General features: G+C 40.0%; 1 long non-coding RNA gene across 1 annotated transcript; it reads right to left on the bottom strand.

Moving 5' to 3' along the window:
* Positions 1-357: 357 nt before the first annotated feature.
* LOC126820530 (uncharacterized) lies at positions 358-7,396 on the bottom strand. The gene is made up of 5 exons (XR_007679996.2): positions 7,207-7,396; positions 5,837-5,957; positions 2,841-3,037; positions 1,043-1,312; positions 358-784 (listed from the first exon to the last, which is right to left on the bottom strand). It is a non-coding gene; the product is annotated as an uncharacterized LOC126820530 (long non-coding RNA).
* Positions 7,397-8,325: the final 929 nt, after the last annotated feature.

Here is an 8,325-nt window from a genome sequence, read left to right as displayed (position 1 = left end):
GAATTCCTTATATCATGTTTTCTTATGGAAAATAACCCCTACCCTGGAAGAATAACCCGTTACAGATTTAAATTCCCCTGTATATATTCAAAGCCGCCCACGGCTTTCAGACCGCAAGTTATTCCGGGCATAGAATATACCCCAATGATCAATGAGATTTACCGTTATAGGATTATGAGCTCAACGAAACAATAACAACAAGTCAAATGAAAATATGCAAAATTTAATAAATCTATCACAAATTTGTCTACAAGAAAACGATTTAAATAATATTAATCATCATCTGACTGTTTCTCCTGATTAAAGATACATTATTTAAGATTTAGATAAAGAGCTAGCCATTCTTGCTATAATAGTTCGAAAATAGATAATGCAAAATGAATAATTTGAAATTTTCATTCAGATTACTCTATTGCAAGCGAAGATATTACCCTTTGAAGGTTTGACAGACGTGTGCAATAATTTCAACAAACGGACTGGTTGTTCGAGGGTAAGTCTCACTACTCCATTTTTAGCTTAAATCAAAATATGGCTGAACTATGCCATCGAGAATTGATTATGGCCTGAATAAGTTAATTAATGTGTAATTAATAAATTAGAAAACATTTCAGGCCTAAAGAAAGACCTTCAGTAGGCAGATTTAGCTCTTGCATAATGTATGGTTAATTAAGATCAGAAATATATCCATTATTCATCCAGTTCTCATTTGACACTAAAAAATAGCTTCTACTCTGGTGAATAATACCATGGTACTCATCAACTCATTAACCAATCACTTTAACATCTGAAATTAGATATTCTTAAGTCAGAAACAAAGATTGCCAGGCAACGAAACATTATGCCCAATGATAGTGGGAGGAAGGGGGGGGGGGGCTGTATTTTCGGTTTACTGCCGAAATAAAATTGAACCATGTGTTAGTCCCAAAATGACCTTGTTTGTGTCGAGTGGACGTTACTCTCTCTCTCTCTCTCTCTCTCTCTCTCTCGTTGTGCATGCAATATACACTATGTTGTGTACAATACTCGTGGTGATAAAACCTACCTGATACTCGCAACTGTGCACTAGTATATACTGAACCATGGATGTTTGTAGCCTGACATTGATACAGGCCTCCATATCGTTCATACGCTGCATGGATCGTTAAAACATTATCTTTTATATCGATATCCCATTTTATAGGTCGTATAATCTGTTCATTCTTAATCCATCTATAAGATGGCGCAGGTTCTCCTTTAGCTTCACACCGAAATGATACTTTACTACCCTCAGTTACACGTTCATCCTTTAATATCTGGGTAAAGTATGGTTTAGCTGAAATTTAATATTGTGGTAATATATGATTTAGCTGAAATATACAGATGTAATTTAATATTTTGGTAAAATACGGTTTATGGTTTAGCTGAAATTTAATATCTGGGTAAAATACGGTTTAGCTGAAATATACAGACGTAATGTAATATCGAGGTAAAGTATGCTTTAGCTGAATTTTAATATTTGGGTAAAACATGATTTAGCTGAATTCTAAATATGCGTTATTTAATATTTATAGATAAAATACGATTCAGGTAAATTAGCATGTTAGTCTCAAAATTGTTAGCACGTGCGCGCTGCATCATTACGCCTGTCATTGAGTCAACTGACGGGGTTTCGAATCCCCGGTTGTACATGACAAGGAGTAGGATTGCATGTTCAACCTCGTGGGTTTTCTCCAGGTCCTCCGGTTTCCTCCCACTGCCAAAGGGGGGGGGGGGGTGGATGGCCGAATGGTTAGCATGCGCGCGCTGTATCATACGGTCTGTCATTGAGTTAACTGGCGGGGTTTCGAATCCCCGGTTGTTCGTGACAAGGAGTAGGGTCGCCTGTCCAACCTCGTGGGTTTTCCCCGGGTCCTCCGGTTTCCTCCCACTGCTAAAGACCCCTACGCGCAAGCGAATTATTGAAATAAAATTGAACCATGTGTTAGTCCCGAAATGACCTAGTTTGTGTCGAGTGGACGTTAAACCCCATTTCTCTCTCTCTCCCCCTTGAACCCATGGAATTAAAAGAAAAGTATCCCTTATAGCACACTGTATGACATTTTCCCCTATAGCACACTGTATGACGTTTTCCCTTATAGCACACTGTATGGCGCTTTCCCTTATAGCACACTGTATGTATGACGTTTTCCTTTATTGTCAATCTGATTAAAACACAGATCCTATTTCGTTTTTTTTTTCATAGTTCAAAATTTCGTTTTACTGGTCTTTACTACACTAAGATCTGGAAAAGTTGCTATATAACCCCAGTTCTGGTTGATGAGAGGCATTAGCCAATGAAACGGTCTGTTGTGATGCACGGAACTGTTGGTATCCTTCTAGAAACATCAACGCTGATTGGTTAATCAAATATCTGACGTCATGTGGTCAAAAGCTGCTCGTAAGACCCCTGACGCGATCTCCCACTACAACTGGCCAGATCTTCATGTAGTGTAGGCCATCGAAGGTATAAAACAAAACAAATCTCTCTCATACATACCTCGGGGGTCGGATAGCCGAATGGTTAGCACGTGCGCGCGCTGTATCATAAGGCTTGTCTTTGAGTCAACTGGTGTGGTTTCGAATCCGGTTGTACGTGACAAGGAGTAGGGTCGTCTGTCCAACCTCGTGGGTTTTCTCCGGGTCCTCTGGTTTCCTCCCACTTCTAAAGACCCCTACGCGCAAGGGAATTATTGAAATGAAATTAAAAAACATATGTTAGTCCCGAAAAGGCCTAGTTTCTGTCGAGTGGACGTTAAACCCTGTCTCTCTCTCCCCCTCCCCCTCTGTCTCTCTCTGTCTCTCTCTCTCTCTCTCATAAATACCTTGAACAGTCAAATTATATGATTTATGGTTATCATATTCTCCTGGTGTTAATAAATAACGGCCATGGGCTGTACAGGTATAAAGACCGCTATCTTCCATCTTGGCGTTTGGTATGACTAATACGTGATTATCCAGTTCATATCGTACATTAGCAGGTAGTCCTCCACCCTCTCTTGTCCAAGAATAGGACTCGACTCTGAAAACAAGAAGATGGTTATACAACTAAATAGTATATGGTATGTTTTCAGGTAATACGTCTTCACCTTTCGTCCAAGAATATAGGTCGTGGCTCTGAAAACGGGCAAAATGAATAAACATTATATTCCATTTCAATTCGAGGTCACCATAAAGGCTTATCACGGTCTATGATGTTTAGACTCGGTCATCTAGTCAAAGCTTGCTGATCTCGAAAAAAGATAACGATTTTAGGGACGCATGCGTAAGCTCGAATGGTATTTCCCAGGCCCAATTTCTTTGATAGTTATCAATCGAGCAGTTGACTAGAATATTCTGGACAATGAATGTGTTCTTCATGGTCTTTTGGGTGGTAAGCTAATTTCCCTTGAACCCGGGGGGGGGGGGGGTGGCTGAATGGTTAGCGTGCGCGCGCTGTATCATAAAGTCTGTCATTGAGTCGACTGGCGTGGTTTCGAATCCCCGGTTGTACGTGACAAGGAGTAGGGTCGCCTGTCCAACCTCGTGGGTTTTCTCCGGTTCCTCCGGTTTCCTCCCACTGCTAAAGACCCCTATGCGCAAGCGAATTATTGAAATAAAATTAAACCATATGTTAGTCCCGAAATGACCTAGTTTGTATCGAGTGTACGTTATCCGACCAAACTTCTTCTAACCAGCAGGAAGCGCTTTGATTCATGGGTTTGAAGAAAAATCAGGGCGTATAGCGTACCCCTGTCTTTCTAGTTTCTATACTATTATTGTTTTTCTTCGGATAATTTTTTTTTTATCCCTCGCGTTTTTGGGAAAAAGTATATGTTCTACAGAATTCAATTCTATAATATCCGAAAGGTATTTAGTTCAAAAGTTGAATGAATAACTAAAACTTTAAAAATGATATCAGAAGGTGACGTCATCGACGAAAATAGGACATAGATATCAAAAGAAACTTTTTTGTTTTTCAACCAATTTGAATGCCGTGTTCACCAATTTGTAGCTGTTTGTATTTCTCTACTTTTATTTTCGGACATTGTGGCCCTTACGACGCATGCGTATAACTCAATTTTAAGAGTGAAAATTCTGAGCGTAACTTTTTTTTATTTTTGAAGATTTCGACTTGGAACTTTCCTGAATACATTACAAATGGCTGGATTAAGCCAAATATGTCAACAAAAATGTTCCGATTATCTCCCTTTTGAAGATGGGGTCAGATTTTCAACTTCTATAATTTTGCCTTATTTAAAAATATTTGTCAATACGAATCGTTTATCAACTTTCTAGAGTAATCTCATAAAGTTAAAATTCACCGGAAGTGCCACCATTTTGAAATGTAAATCAATCTTCAAAACCCTATTCGTCTTACAATTTTCATCCGAATGTCAATAGCTTGAAATTTTTGGAAAGCATTCACTGTTCGCAAGCGATTATCGCAATAGAAATTTGATATTTGACCTAGATTTCTTTTAAAGTGACTTTGCAATCATGTAAAATTCCAATGACAAGCGATAAATTGAGTCATTTGGTGCATATTCTGAAAGTTTTATCAAAATCAGTTGATAAACAAAAGTTCTGTTCAACTTTAAAATGATTAATCTGATAGATTATCTTTTTGGCTTCTACAGTTAAAATAAGTCATTTGAGTATGTAATTGTTTGCCATCGAATTAATATAACATGTCTTTTGTCTACATGAGAGTATGTCATTTCGGAACTAACATATGGTTTAATTTTATTTCAATAATTCGCTTGCACGTAGGGGTCTTTAGCAGTGGGAGGAAACCGTACTCCCGGGGATTCGAAACCATGGCAGTTGACTCAGTGACAGGCCTCATGATACAGCGCGCACGTGCTAACCATTCGGTCACCCAACCCCCATGTTGTTAAGAACAATTGAGCCTTTCTGAAAATCTAATCCCATTAAACCCCATTTCATTTCACAATTATAAACCACAGTCGCTTTAATATTATGTAGCAATATACCCTACGTCATAATCATATCAGCTAAACTATGTACTCAAATATATTACATATCGTCTCTAGCATGTTCCACAATGAATATTGGCACTCTATTTCTCACGTTGTGTAAAACTAAATCAAATAGAGAGAGTCATGGTGGTCCAGCGTCTAAGGCGTTGCATCGCTAGCCTTGAGGGTCCTGTGTTTGATCCCTGTGTTGACCAAAACTTTCATCATGATTTTTCCACCTTGTCAGTGGTAAAGGACATAGAGTGCCCGACAAGGGACAACGTATATTAGTTCGGATGGGACGAAAAACCGAGGTCCCAGGTACACGTAAAAGATCCCATGACCATCTTAATATTATGAAAGTGCAGGCCTTGGCGCAGCTGCCCGGACAAAATTTCCCTCAAAGCACACTGTATGGAGTATGCTCGTCTTAATTAGCCCAGTCGAAGCAGAACAGTAGGCAGTTTAACCCCATTTCATATTTATTTCTTTTCTACTCATTTACTTACCCATGTTACCATAGCAACGACTACGCGTTCTACAACAATATTATGTTAAGACCTTGATACAATTACGGGGCTAAAGCGAGATCAAAACAAGGGCATGTAACCTATTTTTTCCTCAAAAGTGACCGACACTTGTAACCATTTTTCAGTCTATTATTTATGAATGGTTAAATGGTCATAGCTTATATTATTAAGTACAACACGACCATTTATTTAGTGACTATAAATGGGCGAAACTGATTTAAGGCTTGGTATATATATATATATAACTATTGTGGTGTAATTGTCACGATATTTGGGGATATTAATTTATTTATGGTAGGGTACCCTACTTCTGTTGGAGATGTTACTTACCGTCCGAAAGCAGCACACTCTAATCTTAAATCTTCGCCTGCCATTGGTGGATATGGGAAAACGGCGGGAAATTCGTCAGGGAATTGTGGGATCACGCTTGTGTGACGGTTGTATTGTGAACCTATTTCCAAATACAAACAAAACCGAAAGTAAAATCTAAATGAAAATATTTTAAATATTGTGCGGGCATGGGCATTTATTTAGTAAATTGGTCATTTTGGTACCAGTCTGGCTATGAGGAAAGTTTTGTTTCAACTGTCAAGGGTTCTGTTATGTTTACAGGGAACCGTGGTATTAGGGTCCTTTCGCATCGGTACGAAAACGAACACCAAAACGAACATTTGTTCGTTTACGTTTTCGTTTTCGTATCCTCTAACACGCGGTTTGGCAATCCGACGTACGATAATAGCTAGATGGCGTTAATTTCCACTCCTTGAATGTCTCGGTCAAGGCAATGTTTTCAGTCGATTGTTTGGCAGATGTACAACAAATCAAGCAGAATATTGCTTTTGAGAACATTCTACGAACTCTACACAATCAACAATATACACAAAGCCTCGAGAAATGGCGGAAAATTCAATATATGAGACGCGTAACGTTTTTCACTGGCCGAACACTCATTACGGATTGACGTCACAAGTACACACGATTCGATGACGTTTTCGTTTTCATATTCGTTTTCGTACCGATGCGAAAGGTCCCTATTATGTCGTATCCGAACGAACAACTATAGTTTGTTCCTTGCTAGGTTCTCTGCCCTGCTCCACTGACCAGGGAAACCTACGAGGACAAATCCGACAAAGCAGGAAATGTAATGTCTATGTAAGAACAAAATCCATAATAGAACTTCTTTCAGAAGATGGGGCGTTGGGTAGCTGAATGGTTGACGCGTACGCGTTGAATCACAGGGTCTGTCATCGAGTCAAGTGGAGTAGTTTCGGTTCCCCGCTTGTACGTGACACAAAGTAGGGTTTTCTCCCGGTCCTCCAGCGTTTCCGCCACTGCTACAAACCCCTACGTGCACGCAAAGTATTGAAATAAAATTGAGCCATACGTTAGTCCCGAAATGACCTAGTTTGTGTCGAGTGGACGTTAATCCCCGTTTCTATCTCCCTTTCATTCCGAAGCAAAAATGGTGCCACGGAGTAAGAAGCTGGCTCGCTAACTAAGAGGTCTCGGGTTCGCTGTTTCTAAGGATTTTTCGGGCACGGTGTCTCGTCGTTCGGGTGGGACGAAAAGCCGAGGTCTCGTGTACACATTGGCGTGCACGTATAAAAGCCGTTGATAGCAAGAATTCTAAATCCTTGTTGACACAGCTCACCACTCATGGCAAAATTCAATATAATCCGATATATTTTAATCCTACTCACCTTGGAGAGTAAACAAGACGTTGGTAGCCGTACTATTCTCTGTTTGTGGTACTGACTCGTCGCTTTCTGGTTTCTTCAAGGTAACAGAACATACAAATCTCCCCGATTCCAGAAAATAAGAGAAATAAAGTCGACCATTCTGTGATGGAAATATATCAATATCACGTTTAAGGGGTAGATCATCTTTATACCAAGTGTATTCTACGCCTGTAAATAATCAAACACAAACATGGAATCTAGACTCCATCTGTTATGAGAGTTGTTTCTCTTACTTTGACTCAAAAACTTGGCTGAATCTATTTGCTAAGGCCAGCTCAATTTTTGTCACGGTCGTTGAGATGTAAATAAGGTTAGGGCACGTGATTGTTGGCGAGATTGTGTGTTAGGGTTAGGATAGGTCGAATATCTCACAAACGCCCCTACGACGGACTGATTACCACTCGGCATCGTATTCTACGCAAAATTTTACAATAGAAAAGTTGGGTCTGATTTTGTGCCTATTTGATGGACACCCCCGCGCACTGAGCCTCCGGTCTATAAAATATCCAAAAGTAATTAGACTGACAGATTTGCTGTTGTCATGAACGTCTGAGTTTCAGGAAAAATGAATAAAACCGACTTGTTATTCTGACTCACACTGACGGTCAACCAATCGTAACATGGGATTGGTTTCAACGGGAGACGATACAAACGTTACAGAAGAATGTAACATTTTAAAAACATAAATTGTATACATTATAGAGGGGGCCACGGTGGCTAAGTGGGTATAACGCTGGCTCGCTAGTCTGGAGGTCGGGTGTTCGATCTCTGCACTGGACGAGAAAGTTCATCCAGATTTTCCGGCGTGGCTTCTCCTTGTCAGTGATGCAGGGCGGAGGACCTGACAAGGACAGCTGTCTAGTCGTTCGGATGAGACGAACGAAAAACCGAGGTCCCGTGTATACATTGGCTTTAACGTAAATGATGCCTTGACAGTTGGAATTCGATATAAGAGTAGGCCGTAGTGCCACTGTCCGGGCAAAATTTCCCCCATAGCACACTGTATGACGTATGCCCGTCTTCATTAGCCTAGTTTGGATGCAGAACAGTAGGACGTTAAACCCCATTTCATACATTCAT

Source organism: Patella vulgata, chromosome 5 (genome assembly GCF_932274485.2).
Source record: "Patella vulgata chromosome 5, xgPatVulg1.2, whole genome shotgun sequence".
Lineage (NCBI taxonomy): Eukaryota > Metazoa > Mollusca > Gastropoda > Patellidae > Patella > Patella vulgata.
This window is presented reverse-complemented; position numbering and strand designations above follow the sequence as displayed.